Source organism: Pavona decussata, unplaced genomic scaffold (assembly GCF_977016875.1).
Source record: "Pavona decussata unplaced genomic scaffold, jaPavDecu1.1 SCAFFOLD_146, whole genome shotgun sequence".
Classification (NCBI taxonomy): Eukaryota; Metazoa; Cnidaria; class Anthozoa; order Scleractinia; family Agariciidae; genus Pavona; species Pavona decussata.
In genome coordinates this window covers 77,515-96,425 of record NW_028145559.1, presented here as the reverse complement: position 1 = coordinate 96,425, position 18,911 = coordinate 77,515, and the positions used below count along the sequence as shown (strand labels likewise).

The following is an 18,911-nucleotide window of genomic DNA, read 5'->3' as shown; positions in this document are numbered from 1 at the left end:
AAAGCTCACCTTTAAGGTTCCTTGTAGGAACACACTAAGCGGCCATCCCAAAACGAGGCTTTCATTGAAGACAAGAGTGAATGGATTAGTGACAAGTTCTTCACTCAACAGCGTCTGGCAGGAGTCAACCCTATGTCCCTGCAACGAGTGACTTTTCATGGAAGTAAAGGTGGGCGATCCTTCAAATACATTCACTTCATTTCAGTTTATTGTTTTGTCATAAAAAAAGTGTACAAATGTAGCATAGCGGCTACTTCACTAGCCTGAGTATCAGACTCTCTCTACCTCTCCTCCCCTTAGGAAGGCCTGATACCCAGGGCCCAGTTGTTTAAAGCCCGATTAAGCCTGGATGAATGTGAATTTTGATTCAATTTTAATCACTAATTGGTGAAGAGTCTTCCAAAACATTTTTGTCACTCAGTTTTGACTTAGACTTTCCTTTACCTTTAGCTTGAAATTAGGCTTTAAAACCACTTCTAATGAAAACCTTGATTAACTTTTAATCCTAGATTAGCGTTAATCGGCTTTCGAACAAACCGGCCCAGGTTATCACTTTACAAAACAACTAAACAGCGCCTAAAGGATTTGTGGAATCTTTACCCAGAGTCCTCAGGCTCTTTGGCCCGCGACTGGTCGCCAGGAGAGACTGGGAACTGGAATTATATTTTCGAAGTCTCCAGAGTCTCTCCTGGCGGCCAACCGCTGGCCAAAGAGCCCGAGGACTCTGGGTACGAGATTGTGATTTGTCTTACAAATTCCGAAGGTTAAAGTCTGGGTGAGCCACTGAGTGCAGGAACGAGGAAATAAAGTGTTAAGTTTACGCGTTTTTTTGCCGCCACCCAGCGCGAGTTTTTTTCCCATTCATGATTTTGCTACTTTTCTTCCAGGAAACATTGGATTGGACTGGACCAAACTGAAGGAAAAACTGAATCCCACGTTTCCCTGGGAAGCCGCTGTACAAAAGACTTTGGGAAGACAAGACACATTGGAAGAGGTACCTTGTCTTTCTTTCAGTTCATTTTGTATCAAAAGGTTATAAGGAGTCCTTGCCTGCTGTCTTGTGTGCGTCTGTATGTACATCTGATAATAAACGCTGACATGAAATAGTTTGCAACTCGATGGAAATACGTTTTACGTTAAAGAAGTAATTAAGTTCTCAGAAAAAGGTGTTTGCACGAGACGTTGGGATTTTAAACATTTGAGGACGGTGCCTACTAGTACAGCAGTATTTTTTTCGCGGTTTATCACTATGTGGGAAAAGCAGATGTAAGCAAAGGCTAATAAGAATAATGGGGGGTGGGTGGGTAACCACTCAGTTTTTAAAAATGATTAAGCGAAAATGATTCTAAAAAGAACAATGAGAATGATGTATTTTTCAGTAAGCGACACAGGCACACTCGGAAAAAGGAAATTCGAGTGCTCCTACCAGGAGTCGAACCTAAGACCTTCATGCTCCACAAAACAATGTATGACATTTTTTTCCCAAATTAAAGCTTAATTATTTCTGAAAAAATGCGTAGTTAACCCTAATTTTCTTTTCGGAGTCTAATAACCTTTGCCAATATCTGCTTTTCCCGCGTAGTTATAAACTGCGTAAAACTATCTTTTTTTCCGTAGGCACCGCCGTAAAGAAACCCGACTTTCCGGGTCGGACCATCCCGAGATGCGCAGAGCGTATGCGCAGTTGCAATTGAAGAAGGCACTGTCCTTAATCATATATATATATTATATTTTTTTTACCAGAGTAAGGTTTTATTGGTGCCCATATGTTGGTTGATTTTTAGGTCATTAATCAGGGCCGCATTTATGCTCTTCGTTATGAGTTGTGTGACGATCTGCCCAAGGAACCGAAGGACTATACCGATAATGATCCTAACCGGACTATGTGGGCCACACTGTCTCCCATTGCTCTGTTTGCGTCTGCGCCAGATAACAAAACACAAGGCAACCATCTTGTGCCTGTGGCGATTCAAATGGACTTCAAACCAGGTTCAGTATCCTTAAGAATTCACTCAGTTTATACCAATTGGGGACAAATAGGCATTTTATACTGGTAACTGACCAACGCTTGTGGTTGCAGATCCTTAATTGACTGTGGTGCATTAGAGTATAAGTGGATAACAACACAAATTAAAGAGTCGTTACATTAAACCATTTGTTACAGAATATAACCTTTTTAACTGATTACTTGGATCTTACAAGGAAAGAAATGAGTGGAGACCATTAGTGAAACTTCGGCTAGGAAATCATAAATTAATCACCCTACTTGGCAGATAAAACAAAATTTCCCGAGATCAAAGATTTTGCCCTTCCTGCAAATATAAGCAAATCAAAGATGAAACTGTTGTTCTCTTCTACTGCAAAAGTTATTCAACTTTAGCATACCTCAGTGACCGTCTATCACGTAAACGCGCAATCTGATTGGCTACACAGGTGCCGTCTATCGATCGTTAGTATAAATCTACTACTGTTCTATCACGAATGCCGCTCTCTGATTGGCTACGCTACTCGCTATCTATTCTGTGATAGATAGTGAGTAGCGGTTTTCAACAAAATGGCGGCCGCTTCGTCGCGTTTTCGAAGTGTCTGCGATGAGGATATAATTAGTTTACTTGTTTAGTTTTAAACGACTAGTATATTTATACTAAAACAATTAGATTATTCGCTCTCGATTTCTATGCATGATAGCTGATTCGGGCTGCGCCCTCATCAGCTATCACGCGATAGAAATCTCGAGCTCATAATCTAATTGTTAAATAGACTGCACCTGGAGCTGTTGAAAAATGGCTTCCCCTTCGTGTTTTCGTAAAGTTTGTGAAGAAAACGTACAAAATGTTTTGCAAAAAGCCATGCCAGAAAAAAACAAAGAAAGCTACAAAGTATGGAATAAAGATTTTTTAAGGTAAGTGCAGAACAATTTCCGAAATAAAATGCTTTACTTCAGTGTTTATTTAAAACCAACAGCAAATTGCGTTTACCTAAGTTCGTAAGTAAACAAAACAAAGTTGTCAAAGAAAAGTAACATTGCGGTTCTTGTTTTGTTTTAAATTGGTTTTCAACCCAAAAAGAAATTACAACACCTATTGAATAACAAACCAAAGTCGAATTAAATACGTGTTTGCAGAGGTTTTATGTGTCAGTGAGACAAACAAATGGCGAACCGTTTAAAGTTTCTTCACTAAAAGCCATCCGAGCGGCCATTGATAGATTATTATTTGAAGCAAGCACCTATTAACAAGCCGGGGTCTATCGTCGGTGATTAGGAATTTAAGAAGGCAAATGATACGCTAAATGCAGTGTGTAAAAATCTGATGAAAGAGGGAAAAGTTTGTCCAGTTGTTCATAAAACTCCCATCACAAGCGAGCTATTGCAAAGCTTTTTGAAAGTGGTCAACTAGGAAATGCAGATACAAAAGATCCTAAACAATTACAGCAAACCGCGTGGTTTTACACATACCTGTATTTCGGGAGGAGAGGAAGAGAAAACCAACGCAGTCTCACTCCAAAGATGTTTATCCTCGATCCGCCAAACACCCCAGGGTAGACGATATTTTGAGCTGCGAAGAGACTTTCCGGGGGCGGTTTTGTTGACAAAAAGCCGGCCACCAAGGCGGCGTAAACGACAACAACGACGAAGCAGACGGCAAAATGTTTGTCAACTCGTTTCCAGAATTTGAAAATGACAAGGACTTTGAAATTAAACTTAGTTTGAGCTTAACATCATTTTTTCTTCTACGGTTTGCAAGTTTCTGAGACTGCGCAATGTATGGCGAGATCACTGTGTAGCTTTGTTGATGAATGAACTTTGATGAATGAACTTTGCAAATGCGCCAGTTTGTCAGAGCGCGCGCGATTTAGCATGCATCATTGCACAAACGTATCAAAATTTATGAAATAAAAAGATTTTTTGCTTGCTCGCTCTCGGTTTCTATCGCCTTTGATAGTTGGCTCGGGGCTTCGCCCCTCGCCAACTATCAGCCGATAGAAACCTCGAGCTCGCCGTCTAATTGTTTAATAAGGGACAAGCTTTCATGATGACAACATACTGACCTCTCTTACCGAATGTTATTTAACAAATACATTCTATTTTGCCGTGCGTCTGTACTCTGATAACGCGCAGATGACGTCAAAACGTGGTGAGAACAAAGAAGTACGCTACGAGCCGCAGGCGAGTAGCGTGACTGATGTTCTCACCACGTTTTGACGTCCTCTGTGCGTTATCAGAGTACAGACTCACGGCAAAATGGAATCTATTTGTTTTATGCAATAACCAAGACGTTTTAACACATTTCGTGAGCGAGCATCGCGTTGCCTGAGCTGAGTCAAAACTTTTCCAGCAAACTCAGTTTTAGACTACTACACACAAGCAATTGTGATCTTCTAAATTAGAGTATAATCGGAAAGATTTTCACTAACAATTTTTTCAAAACTAACCTTTATTCCAGAAGGAAATCCTGACCCCAAAATATTACAGCATGTAAGTCGCTTCACTGCGATTTGTAATCGATTACTCGCCATTACCGGATTTTTATCGGCGACATATTTCGACAAATATTTGCTTCGTTTTCACGTCACATCAAAGTTCTAGCTTTCCTATCCTGTTTGAGGTCACCCTCAACGGTCTTCGTCCAATTTTTTATTGGGCAGTTTTCCTTTCCTGCGAAAATTTGCCTGTTTTTGTCCGCTACTCGCAAAAACAGTTTGCAAAACTTTGTTGACCAGTCGCACTGGCTGGACTCTAGACTCTGATCACGTGCGCCGGTCACACCACTCGATGACGTCAATCGTGCGTCTATACTCTAATCACACACTCCTCTAGACCAATCAAAACGCGAGTTTTACACAGTTCATTGTATAATAAGCAATCATCAATCGTAGAAATTTTTTCTAAACATCTGATGAACTCTAACAACTGGTATTGTATACGCGCTTACTGCTATTTTGTTTGTGAAACTCTCCTTGTGCGATGGCAAACTAAAATCTTTTCACAAGAAGAAAAAAATACTACAGAACGACCTAACAGAAAGAGACAGAAAGAAAACAACAATAGTACAAAAGTTAATAGCGGAGCTCTCGCGCGCGCCGCAGGCGCGCGCAGCAGAGCCCCATAGCTAAGAGAATTTTGGTTTGGATATGACGTCATTTCTGTCCATCCGACCGTCCGTACGCAATCCCACAATGCTAATGAGCCCGTGTTTGTTTGGCGGGAAGTTGCATGGCGAGATAGTTTGGCAAGATGCGTTTACAACAGAAATGCTAAAGAACAAAAAACACAAAGACAATTTATACGTATTTGTTGGATATGTTGACAAACGTGGAAAGAAGAGAAAGAGAGAGAAAAAGAAAAAAAAAAAGCGGAGATGATCAAGCATAGTTGAACGTGGAAGAGAGCGACGGATAGCAAGTTAGAGCAGGCCGACCGGAAAAGAAAAGTAAGCTTAAGTTTAAAGAAGCCTCACATTTGCCTATATCACCCGTTCGTGATCAGTTATGGTAACTTTTCGAACTCTAAAATAGCATTACATGGACACTTTAATCGCTTTCGATACCAGCAATATTCGAGAAGTTAATTTTAAAAAAATTTTTTTTCGTGGCCGTGTGTTTTTTCGTTTGCAGCGCACGGCCCTTAACCTTATAAATGTGTTTGTAAACAAACACAAGTTTCAAAGCTCTGAAATTATTCTACCAAACACCAAAGAGTACGTTTCGGTATTCTCTTTTTCTTAAACTTAGAGACTAGAATAATTACTAATTAAGAGCAGAATTGACACAGTTTTTAATATCCAATAATTTTTCGCCGGGAGCTTACTTGCCGTCGCAAAAAATACCATGTCTACGTGATTACGACGGCCGTTTCAACAGATCATTTGTAAACCAAAAAGGTTTCTTCCCGGAAAAAAATCGATAACTTCCCTTTATGTTACGTGTTTCAAGCTTTACACAGATATTTTAATCGTTTATTAAATTCTCGATACCATCGATATTCGTGTAGAAATTAATTTTTGAACATTTTGTTTCGTGGCCGTGTTTTTTTCATTCGCACCTTTCGGCATTCATGTGTTTGTAAACACACATAAGTTTAAAAGCTCTGAAATAATTCTACCAAACACCAAAGACTATTTTCCCGTATTCTCCATTTGTTAACGTTTATTTAGAGACTAGAATTATTACTATAGGACCAGAATTGACACAGTTTTGGATTTCCAAACATTTTTCCCCGGAAGCTAACTTGCTCTCGCAGAAAATGTCATGTTTACGTGATTCCGACGGCCGTTTACAGATCATTTGTAAACGAAAATGCTTTCTTCCAGGCATCAATCGATAATTTTATTTATGTTATGTGTTTAAAGCTTTACGCAGATGCTTTTATCGTTTATTAAATTCTCGATACCATCGATATTCGTTTAGAAATTAATTTTTGTACAATATTGTTTCGTGGCCGTGTTTTTTTCATTCACACCACACGGCTCTCATGCGTTTGTAAACAGACACAAGTTTAAAAGCTCTGAAATAATTCTACCATACACCAAAGACTATTTTCCCTTATTTTCCATTTGGTTGACGAGACTAGAATTATTACTATAGGAGCAGAATTGACACAGTTTTGAATTTCCACTCATTTTCCCCCGGGCCGGTAACTTGCTCTTACACAAAAAAATATTATCATTCGACGGTCGTTTACAAATCATTTGTAAACGAAAATTCTTTCTTCCAGTACATGTATTTCCTTAGATTGGTTCTCGCAACCGTTAAACAGAGATCTCGACTCGTCTTGAAGAGATGGGGAAAACCACCTGAGGAAATCCGAGCTCTCACTGAAGAGCCTCGAGAAATTTTCGTTATCTGGCAGACAAAAAGATAGACGGAACTCGTACAAAGTAATTGTTCTCAGAAACATCAGATCTAGAGCCGTTTGAAAAACCGTTTAGTTTCATAAAAGATCCAGAGTTCTTGCAAGCAACAAGGCACTAGGTGCGTTTGTCAAAACACTGAGGAAAAATCGTGAAATTGCTTGCGTAGTAAACAAAGAAACACTCACCCGAGAAATCGTTGAAAAGCATTTCCAGTCTTTCAGCTCGGCCGAACTGACACAACAAATCCTTCGCAGCTTCAAAATACTGTTTGGCTTTAGCTTTTGGTGCTAGAAATTTGTAGAAAATCTTGCCGGAGCGATTGGCGCACAAGACGAATACTCAATTTTTTACTGAGCTTGATGCAAAACGCTCTCGATTTCATTCAAACTTGAACAAAGCTGCCACTTTCATTCATGCCGGTCCGCGCGCGGGAAAATGTTACAAGTTTCTTTTTTTTTTTTGACAAATAAAGTTCAGCTTTTCTGCTATAAATCTGTGCTTTGTCATCAATGTGTTGAATAATAAAACAATTATCCTACTCAATCTTGCGGAATATCGCCTCATTTTAGCCAACTCGGCCTACGGCCTCATCGGCTAAGTATCAGGCGATACTTGTTCCGCGCGATTTCGCAGGATAATTGCTAATTGTAAGAAGAAGTAGCGAGTTGAAAGCACTTGCATGGTCGCCATGACTGATTTTAGTTTCTAAACTGAACAAATGTCAATCCTATCCAAGTTTTTAGCTTTGACACAAATAATCCGGCTTTTGCTGATTCCTGTAAGAAACACGAAAACTAACGTTTAGGAATTCCCTTTCTAGCTGCAGCACTTGATTTCCATGTATTTGTGGTACAAACAACCCGGCTTAAACAGTCGAACTCCAAAGAACTTTAGAGAAGTCGTTGTTTTTGGACACAAAATTAAGAAACCAACGGAATGTAGAACTGGCGTGTTCAGCCAACCTCCATTGTAACAAATCAGCATTCAAAAAAAATTTGCCCTCTGCATTGCATTGTTATTGTCTGGGCAGTTTGCTGCATATGCACTAAAAATATAAGTGCAGATTTGATGAGGAACTGGTAAGGTTATTACGTTCATACATTAAGCAGATTTTTATAAATGCTATGAAAAAAATTGGAGCTCCGCTTTTAGACTTGGCTAAATATATATATTAGAGTGTTGCTAAAAAAAGATACACTTCTTTATCCGTTTTTCTGCTCTTCATTTTGAACTGTCTAAATGGAATAGCTGCTATTTTCAGCGTGGAATCCAAAGCTGTGTTCACACTGAACTTTAATTATATTCAACTGCAGTATGCTTGAAGCTATCATACTCCATTTTATTTTGTTCAATTATGATTCGGTTCACATGTAACAAAACTGGCAGCATAACCTCACAATCGAAGTTAAAAAAAATCATGGTGCCCAATCTCGGCTTGGCGGCCTTGATTTTACTACCATTATAAGCCATTCTCAGGCTAGAATTAAGGCTCGGAAGGTTGCCTGATATTTTGCTGCCGTCGTGATTTTGCGATATTTCTGCTTGAGGTTGTTAATTTAATTAACACGACACTATTGCGCACTTCTTGTGTACCCTCCTTTGGCCATTCCTTGGCTTACTTGAGCCCACACGAGTTTCTTATTATGCCTGATATTTAAATCGATTTGCACCGCCTTTTCGCTCCACAAGCCAATAAGCAGTTTCGTCTCTTTGTACGCGTGTTACCACATGTCCGCCATTTTGGTCAATCACCGGCGCTCTGTAATTACTTCAAACAACCTCCTTGAGCTCGTTTGAACTAATCATAATCCGATTATAATCCAGGGCCAAGTTGTTCAAAGCCCGATTAAGCTAATCCCGGATTAACGTGAACTTCGATGCGAGTTTAATTAATAATTAATAAATATTTTCCCAAAAGATTTTTGTGCGTCAGTTTTGCCTTAGATCTCTTAGCCTTTTGCTTGAAATAAGCCTTTTAAATCATTTTTAACGGGCAAGATGAAAAACTCGATTAACTTTTAATCGTGGATTAGCGTTAATCGGCTTTCGAACAACCGAACCTAGAACTGTAATTAGTTGATGTGAACGCCCTCCATATATAACTTAATTATAATTGGGGACAAGTGTGAACACAGCTTAGATTTTAAACCGGCTAAAAATTGTAATTTATTTCTCCTCAGATTCGCCTGTGTACACTCCAGACGATGGTGGCAACTGGATGTTGGCCAAACTGAATGTTCAGGTCACTGATCTCGGATATGGACAAATTGTGGAGCACCTTGCGAAGGTATACCTTCTTCTGCTCTAATCAATTCGAGACTTCACCACCCCCACTCCCCACCCCCACCCCATCCGATTTAGAGTTCGGCCGTTTAGGCTTTAAAGTTCAAGACAGTCAATTTATCGATCTCGGATCGACTTCTTGATATCTTCATCACCCAAAGTAGAGTTCAACCATAAATAAATCAGTTGTGGGGACATTAAAGACTAAGTACTAACGGCAGACTGATCCCAACGACAGAGGTGACGAGCTTGATAGAATAAAAACAACAAAGGCTAGAATAACTGAAATATATTTGTTTGTAAAAAACAATTTTTTCCGGATATTTTGGTTTGCAACACAAACCTTCCTCGAGGGCTGAACGAAAAGGAAAAGTAAGAAACATGAAAGGATCGTTACATATGAAGATTTAAAATATAAAATACATGACAATGATTGGTTGGTTAGGACTAAGTTACAAATGTGAGACATGTCATTGGCGTGTTTCGTCACGTCTATTTTATACCAAGAGGGTGCAATGTTTTAGCTTTGTTGATTAAAAGAGCTTCACGAGCCTTCCAGACTGAGTCACGTTTGCTGCGTATAAGTTCAAGCGGGAATAGGTGGACGTCGTTGATTGAGTGGCCAGGTTGGTTGAAATGTAGCGCAAAAGGAGTAGGGTTGATTAGTTGATGGTGATTCAGAATAGATCTGCGGTGTTCCCCGAAACGTTCATTGAGTTGGCGCTTTGTCTCCCCAATGTATTGCGAGTGGCACTTCTTACATTGGATTAAATAGATGAGGTTTTTGGAATGGCAAGATATGTAGTCAGTAATTTTACGTGTTTCGTTAGTGGCGAAAAACGTGTAGTTCTAATGACCTTCTCGGAGAAATGAGCGAGTTAGGCATCGTGGGTGGTTGCATTTATGAATACCTGCGGGTTGTTGATTGGAGGGCTCGTTTTCACGTAGCTTGGAATGGACCACTCACCAGGAGATCACGTAGACTTGCGTTGCGTTTGTAGGCGATAACTGGCGAATGAGGGAAAACTTGTTTGCAGTTGGCGGAGGACTGGAGGATGTTGATATGCTTCTTTACAATAGATGAGATTTTGGGAAGAGCAGGATTGAAGGATATGACAAAGGGTGTTCTGTCTGTTTTTGTGGCTTTCTGTTTTTGTGACTGTAGTCAGTTGCTTGACGTGGGATGGCTCGCACGCGATTTGCATCTCTTTGTAGGGAATAGCGGCTAAAACCACGTTTGACCAGTTGCTTGATGGGTTCTTCGCTTTGTTTGTCAAAGAAAATTTCTTACTAAAGTTCTTACTAAAAGGAATTTTACATCTAATGTTTAAAATAATTTAATTTAACTTTTTGTATCTTATCTTAGTACGCGCGGTGTGATTGGTCAATTTTGCTTGCCGTATTTCACTGTACAACCCGCTAAATTTGAACGTCTTATACCCAATTAAACTCAGAGTTATGATAAACATCTTACTAACCTCGTTTTCTGGGTCAGTACTGTAAGTTACGGATCCTCGTTTTATTCCCGTTGATTTATAAACGCGCGAAAAAAAATCGCTCCATAACTTACAGTACGAACCTCGAACTCGGTTAGTAAGAGGTATGTTTTTCAGTTAATTCTTTTTACCTTTCTTTTCGACGCACAACAAAGACCTTGGACAAAAAGCATAGGAGAGTGTAATTGTTCAATTCATTGAATTCTAATGCCTTGAATTCTTACTTAGACTTTTTAACCTCTTTATGCCTACGTACCCCGAATGGCGGTGATGCATTTCTTGTTTTCAGTTTTCAAAACTGTATTTCGAGGTCTATGAACTACGATTGGAAGTAGGATTAGTAGGTATTTTATTGATTGCATCAACAAATGCCCTTAGTTTAAGTAATAAAAATTCCAAAAGAACGAAAAAATAATAATAATAATAATAATAAAAAAAAATAAAATAATAATAATAATAATAATAATAATAATAATAATAATAATAACTGATATATTTTCTTAACGTACATTTCAATTTGTAACCTTCAACTTCTCTTTTACCATATGATTAACCTTGCTTTTCCCCTTTTCAAGGTTCATTTCCTGATGGATTCATTCTGTGTGATATTAAAATTCACCATGTCGGTCCTTCATCCTTTGCATCAAATACTGAGGTATCATTGCAGAGAGGTAGTGGTCCCGAACACGATTGGAACTCCAGAACTTGTTGACAACGGAGCATTGATGGATCAGTTGTTTGCATTTGGACATGAAGGAACATATCGACTCCTTAAAGATGCATATCCATTATCCACGTGGGACATCACAGATTTTAGAAGCGAATTAAAGGTGCGCTGTTCCATCATCTTTCCATTATTTACTGTTTTTGTGACTTGGGGATAGCAGAGGTAAATAACGGTTAGCTTAAATCTGGTGCCATTTCAGTTCAACTTAATGTGGCTCTGAAGGGGCCATGAAAGCCTTACTCTAACTCGCTATTTTTGTTGTTCTTTAATGCTAAATATCCGTAAATTATAAAAAGAAAACGATACGGCAAACGTTGCAAAAATCAATCGGATGCGATAATCGATGCGGTTGCTAGAAAATTAAACAAAGAAAATACAAGTTACTACTAACTGCAAAAAGGGCGAACAAAAAAATAGCAAAAAACATAGGAATAACAAAATAAGCAGAAAGAGCTAAAGTGATACTTACAAACGTTATATGACCTCTAAAAGCGGAAAAACAAAGTGATTTAGAAAACGCAAAAAACCTAAAACTGTATTCTCCAAAGCACAAAACGAGAATAAATAAAAAAGCAAAGACGCGAATTTTTATACTAATGAACTATGGAACAATAGACGAAGTTATGCAGAAAAAGCTAACATAATAATAATAATCAAAGGCTCCTGTGAGCCAACTCGTGAATGCAGATGACACATAGTAATTGCAATTTAGACGGCTACGGAAACTTCCTCAAAAGCTAAAAGAAATTATATCTTTGCCCGATTATGTAACGAAAAATGACCATTCTTGTACTATTAAAATGATTGTCAAATTATTCTGTACAGATTGAATAAGCCGATTATTCTGATGCGCCGATTAAAAAATATCACGTGTTCTTTTTATTCAAAGTTTATAGGAGCACGCCATGTGCAGCTACGTCATGCAAATTCGTGTGATAGTCCGCGGCTACTGGATTTCGCGATCGGGCTAGTGGATTCTAACCATCACTTGCCCGATGGGCAAGTGAAGTTTTTTTGGGAATTAAAATTACAAAATTACTGTAGGGCAAGCCGATCTCACAAAGGGAAATATGTTCAACAAAGTATCGCATTACGATTCATGCCCGACATAAATGCATGAAATTTTTCCTTTGGAGTTCAGTCCACGCAATCATCAAGTAAAAATAATGAACTATGACAAGCTCTTGCTAAATAAGAATTATTTATCGACCGCGTCCTTTTGCTTTCCCATAAATTACCAGTTGTAAATTTCGAAAATGAAACATTTTTTCCCTTTGAAACCTCTATGAAAGCTGACAAGATCTTAAAAGTGTTCATTTCACCAGAAATTTGCATAATTTTGTTTACGACGTCAATGATGCGTGACATGGCACGTTCCGCTTTCGCGTGAAAACTGACAAATTAAATTATTTTTTAATTAAATTATTTTTAAATTAAATTATTTTTAATTCTTGAAAGAAACCGCACTTCGTAGAAAAAAACGAAAAAATCCTATAACTTTGCTCAGATTCAACGAAAAATCCCCATACTTACACTAAAATGATTGTCAAATTATTCTCTACAGAATGAATGAGAGAATTCTGACGCGTCGTGAAACAAATTTTCACGTTTTTTTTTTTTTCACTAATTGAGTTTACGACCCTGGACTTTCTGAAAAACTGAAAAAACTTGAAACTTTGCTCAGATTGAACGAAAAATCGCCATTCTTGCACTAAATGATCGTCAAATTATTCTCTACATATTGAATAAGAATTTCCTGATGCGCCATGAACAACAAATGTTCGCGTGTTTTTTCCACTAATTGAATTTAAAACTCATTCACTGCGCACGCCCGAAAGTTAACGACAAAACCGACTGATCGACTGATCGACTGATCGACTGATCGACTGATCGACCAAGTCGAGAGTCAGCTATCGCTATAACTCGTTCATTGCGCATGCGCGCATTCACGAGTTAAAAACGACATACCAGCGTGACACAAAAATGTTCCTAGAAAACAAATAAGTTCGTTAAAAAGGATGCGGCCGCAACAGGCTCCAAAAAATGGAACGATAGCTCTCTCTTGGCCACGATATTGAACGAGAAACTGAGCTGTTTAACGTGTCCGCCACATGGCTCCCCTTAAAGTGGAAGTGTCACGGTGATTTTGCTGTACTTTGGTCAAAACTGCACAGACATTTGACGAAATACCTCTTTACTAACATGAAATTGCTCTTAAAACACCAGGAAGAAAATATTGAGGGATTTCTCCAAGGAAGAACTGACCATAATTAGTTTTTCGCGACTTCTCTAAAATACACAAGCAGATATTTCAAGATTAATCCAAGAAAAATTTTCAAGTTGTAATCCATTTCCATCCTAGCCATCTACAGTTAAACATATTAAACTTAAACTAGTTTCTGTGCACTAGAATGGTTGTTGTTAACAAGAACGAACCGTTATTTGAACGATTCCATCGATTGAAGTATGTTTTGTGGCCATTCACAGTAATACTAAAACAGGTGACACTGGCCCTTTAAGCAGGCGAAAAAATTGATATAGAATATATGTCAGTAATCTCTTAACTTTGTTTTTGCTTCAACAGAAACGTGGAGTTGATGACAGTGATCTTCTGCCATACTTTCCTTACCGGGATGACGGCAAGGAAATCTTAGAAGTCATTGAACAGATAGTGAAGGACTACGTGGACTTGTAAGTATGATCGATTATCGGCCACAGACACAGACAAGTTGTCTTGCTCTAAATATTGTTATTGGTGTTTGTGTGTGTGTGTTTGGCTTTGCTAGAAAGTGTTTTTTGTTTAACTGTTCTACCTCCGTTGTAAATATTTAATTTACATTATTTAAACCAGCTCCCTGTCATTTTTAGCTTCTTAGTTATTTCAGGGGGCTGGTAAGCCCTTTACATTTCAAAATCTTTTAAACTAAATGTATGAATAACTTTAAAACGTGGTAATAAAGTCTTGCTGTTGTTGTTGTTGTTGTTGTTGATCAATTGCCGAGGGCTGAGATAATTAAAGTAAGAAGATTTCGATCACTAGATTAGGACATTTCAAGACATTTTACAGAACATGTAAATACGCGACAGAACAAATATATTTCCTTCCTTCCTTCCTTCCTGCCTTCCTAAATTCAGTTTCTTGATGTTTGGAGAAATTAGTACATTAAATATGAAGGTTTAAAGGTAAAAGGAAAACATAATAAGGAGGGGAAGGTATTAACATATTAATACGTAGTAAAATTAAACATATACCTACAGAAATATAACATTACCTGCCTTTGCTCACTTTTGTTAGCAATCGAAAAATAATCTCCAAATTTTCTTGAAAACGGATCATTAATGTTTTTGGCTACGGAATGGAAACAGAGAGCTAGTTTACAAGGGGGAAGGGTAATCCTAGCAAGAGGTTGTCCTAGGGTGCCTTAGCACTCATGAATACATTTCTTCCTTTTTTACGCGACCTGTTTACAAGGCAGATAGCACTAGGGCTCCCTCCTTGTAAACAGGCCAAAGCTTGGAAAAAGTTGGGCGGACTATTTTAAGTTCTTTCCTCGTGTCTTAAGCGTCCTTCACACGGCAAACTAAAGTTGGCAAACTTGTGTTGGCAAACTCAAATTGGTGTGTGTTAACGGCACAAAAACAGTCGGCAAACACGTTGACAAACTGTCGGCGACAAATAGAACTAGCCTCTATTCTCGCCAACTTTTTCTCCAATTTTTTCGTGTCGGTAAACTCGTATTTGACGCTCCAAGGGTGGGATTTCTACTGATGTAAGGTTTCGTTCAAACCTTTCTATTTTTCCAGCGCTTTCTGTTTCTTCTTCGGCGATTAACATACAATCGGACCAAGACACAAGCGGCAACTCTTCGCGAGTGCCACTGCACTACGTCGACCATGTTGCAAATTTAACGTGTTGTGATTAGACGCGAGTTTGACGTGTGAAGGTACGAGTTTGCCAACTTTTTGAAGTTTGCCAAAACGAGTTTTGGGGCGCATCCTGTTTTGAACAAAATTCACTTGATTTCATGTCATTGGAGTGTACAAGTCATATATGAGCAAGGTACTAGCTAAGTAAATTTAAGTTTAGTAAATATGCATGGATAAAAATCATGACACGGTGCTTTTGAATTATCATTTATATTTCACGCTCAGGAGTCTGGTTAATCAAGTTTTTACAAAATTATGTGATGCTTTTATTCCTATTTCTATGTTACTGGCATTTTATCGTTTTTTTTTTATTGTAAACTTATTATAAACTTCGCTCTGAGTCTAATCATTCATTGTCTCCGAAAATTCCTGGAGAGAATCGTCGATTGAACTGTTTCACTGTGTTGTGTAAACTATTATTTAAGGTATTATCACGACGATGAAGACGCAATAAAAGATCACGAACTTCAAAGGTACCTCGATAACTTGTCTACTAACGGCAGAGGTATTGGAAGAGTAAGTACAAAATCACCCATGTGTTTTTATTGATCAAATTGTTGTTGTTTTCTGTTTTTGTTTCCTTAACTACAACGTTGTCCTACGGAATTCCTAACACTTAAATTTAATTACCGGTTTATGACGCATGCACATTTGCTTTTTGAATGCACTGCCGCCTTGAAATAGACTGAGCATCATTATGCAGAATTAGCGAAAAGAATATACTCTTTCCCTGAAATGTTCCGGGTTCTTCTATTGATTGATTGATTGATTGATCGATTGATTGATTTATATATATATTTTTTTAATGCTGGTCTACAATTTTTTTTCTTTAGTGGTTTAGGTCACTACAGAACTGTTGATTAAATTGTAACATGACTTTACTTCGTTGGGCCATCGAATTGTAATAATCAGGGGCTGTTAGACCAAAATATAAAAAAACAACAACAAAAACAAACAAGATACTTGGGGAGTAATAAGATATATCACGTCACAGTCTAATTAACTGTTCAAATAAAATTATTCTCAGTACAGAATACTGAAACATTGAACCACCCTTAACTTTAATAGATTCAAGGATTGCCGGCGAGCATTCAAAAAAAGACGAACTCTGTGATATTGTAACCCGCATCATCTCACATGTGAGCATTCAACATGCTGCAGTCAACTACCCTTTAACAGACTATGCTCAATACACGCCAAACCTACCAACCAAGCTCTACGATGATACCAATGTGGTACATGATGACAAGTTTTCTCTTTTGCGGCTGCCAAATGGGAAGACTTCTGCTGTAAGTGTGATTTCATTGTTTACCTGAAGACTGGATAGCATTTTGCGCAAGAGACTATGAGGTAAGAGAGCGAATCCCCCATATATGCCCCTCTTCCTATGAAAATTTTTTTCAATCTATTTTTGTTTGCGTTGCTATTTTAATGTCGACATCTTATTGGTCAGTTAGAGTGACGTCATTTAATTTTAAACTCAATGGCGGATTATAATTTCCCAAAATAGCATGGCGCGAACTAAAAAAAGATTGAAAATATTTATCATGTGGCACAGGGATTCGCGCTCTTACCTCATAGTCTCTTGACAATTATTCCACGAGCGCGCGTTGGATATGAGATGATCACAGCCAACTCGACGCTACGCGCCTCGTTGTCTATCTATCATCTCATACACAACGCGCGCTCTTGGAATAATTGTTAAATAGACCATAAAATGACGTCAAAAAATGTTCAAAACTCAAGTGGAACCACGAGCCACAGGCGAGTGGTTTCACTGTCAAGTTTTGGACATTTTATGGCGTCATTTTATGGTCTATAAAAGTATAGACCACAGAAAACTGCCGTCGATTTTTTTTACAATAACATGCAAAAAGTACGAGCAAAATTGGTTATTTTTTCGTTGAGAAAGCGCGCGTTTTACATCTGACGTCATTTTTATTGTCTGTACTCTTATAAACAATACCTACGAGCCAATAAGCGCGCGTGAATTTGGACAGTTATTGTAAAATAATGGTTCGGTTTTGTTAACAACAACCTTACTAGTGCACAGAAACTAGTATCAATTATGTTTGACTGTGGATGGCTAGGATGGAAATGGATTGCAATTTGAAAAAATTGGCCAGTTTTTTCAAGTTCCTTCTGACTATTTTGGAAAAACTGCCAAAAGTTGATTATATTATTATTATTATTTCGGAGAAGTTATTTCATGTTTTCTTCCCAATGCTGTGAGAGCAATTTCATGTTAGAAAAGAGGTTTTTAGGTTCAAAATCTCCGTAACAGTGCCCCTTTAAAATCTCTGGAATTCCCTTTCTGATTATATTAGGTCTTCTTCAACTCTTGGTGAATTTAAGACTAAGAATTTCTTTACCAATTAATATTTTCGTGTTTTAGTTTTAATTACCCGTAATTTTCACGGCTCTTTGCAGTTAATCCGTCAGTTATAATCAAATGGTTTGGCTTTTATAATTTTACAGATCGAAGCGAGTTTTACCAACAAACTGGGATTGTATCGATTCGACTCTTTGTTCGAATACGGGAAGAATCTTGAGGATCTCAAGGCGGCGAGACTCGTGAACAGTTCCTATAGTCACCTCACATATTATGTTCAGCCTCGTATGCAAGCAAAGAATGAAGAGCGGAAAGAGAGAGGTGACCTGACCTATCCCTATCTTATTCCAAAATGGCTGCCCAGTGGAATTCAGACCTAGCTGATCATTTTAGTGCTTAGATCAGCGCATACGTTTTGAGGCGTAACCAAGATTGTCGAGAAAAAGTAGCGTAATTTAGTTGCAATGGTAATAGCTAATAAGCCGGCATGTGTCAAGTTTCATTGTCCACAAGAGTGGATCTTGTAATAACAGTAGGGATTAGTTAGTTGAGGTTATAACGGTCGTTATAGTTACCTTTTGCACTTTGTAAGTCTGCTGCGCAAAAAAAATAGTAAACAAACAAGCCAGCCATGAATCGATTCGTAGTCAGGTTTTTATCGTGTTTAAGTTACAGCATAAGAGTGTAACACTTGACTTGAGTGTGAATTTTCAGTTTGCAGCCGAAACGCGGGATGAAGTAAGGATCAGTGTGTTGACGTTTCAGTCATTCGAGCTAAGATTAAACAAAAATTAAACAGTGTTTGCAGGACAGATTTTGTTTGAGGTATTCAGTGGTTGCTCCATCAAAGTAAACTCTATCATGTTATGACAAGAGGTGACATGTCGTCGGCCTCTGTTTCTACTAAAGTAGAATGTTTTTCAAGGGTTTTGGTCTACCATTTTGGCAAAATTAAGTCTGCGAAAGTAGTGTGAAAGAATTTCCCTCAGTCTTTTTCGTGCAAAGCTTAAAGCTTACCGATGTCATGTTTTTAACTGTTGGAAATTCCTGAAAGAAAAAAAAACCTTAATTGAACTAAATCCTTGGACGTTTCGTGACTACTGGTCCGGTTTCTCCTGCATCCCCTTCAATGTTGGAACTCAATCGATCAGATTCTACAACAACATTCAGCTGTGACTTTAACACGGTTTGTGTCCAATGTAGTAGCTTGTTTGGACCATATTGACAAAGATATTGTTCTCGTTTTTTATTTTGCTATAGACCTCATATTCTTTTCTTAGACATGATTAACT

General features: G+C 38.2%; 1 pseudogene across 1 annotated transcript in view; it reads left to right on the top strand.

Annotated features, from left to right (window-relative positions):
• LOC146466281 (allene oxide synthase-lipoxygenase protein-like) overlaps window positions 1-18,433 on the top strand; it is a 38,480-nt pseudogene extending 20,047 nt beyond the window's left edge. The window contains exons 3-11 of the transcript XR_014868069.1: window positions 28-169; window positions 888-994; window positions 1,785-1,989; window positions 9,035-9,141; window positions 11,209-11,463; window positions 13,945-14,051; window positions 15,713-15,803; window positions 16,356-16,576; window positions 17,766-18,433. The product of XR_014868069.1 is annotated as an allene oxide synthase-lipoxygenase protein-like (transcript). The remainder of the gene's footprint in view (window positions 1-27; window positions 170-887; window positions 995-1,784; window positions 1,990-9,034; window positions 9,142-11,208; window positions 11,464-13,944; window positions 14,052-15,712; window positions 15,804-16,355; window positions 16,577-17,765) is intronic.
• The last annotated feature ends 478 nt before the right edge of the window (window positions 18,434-18,911 follow it).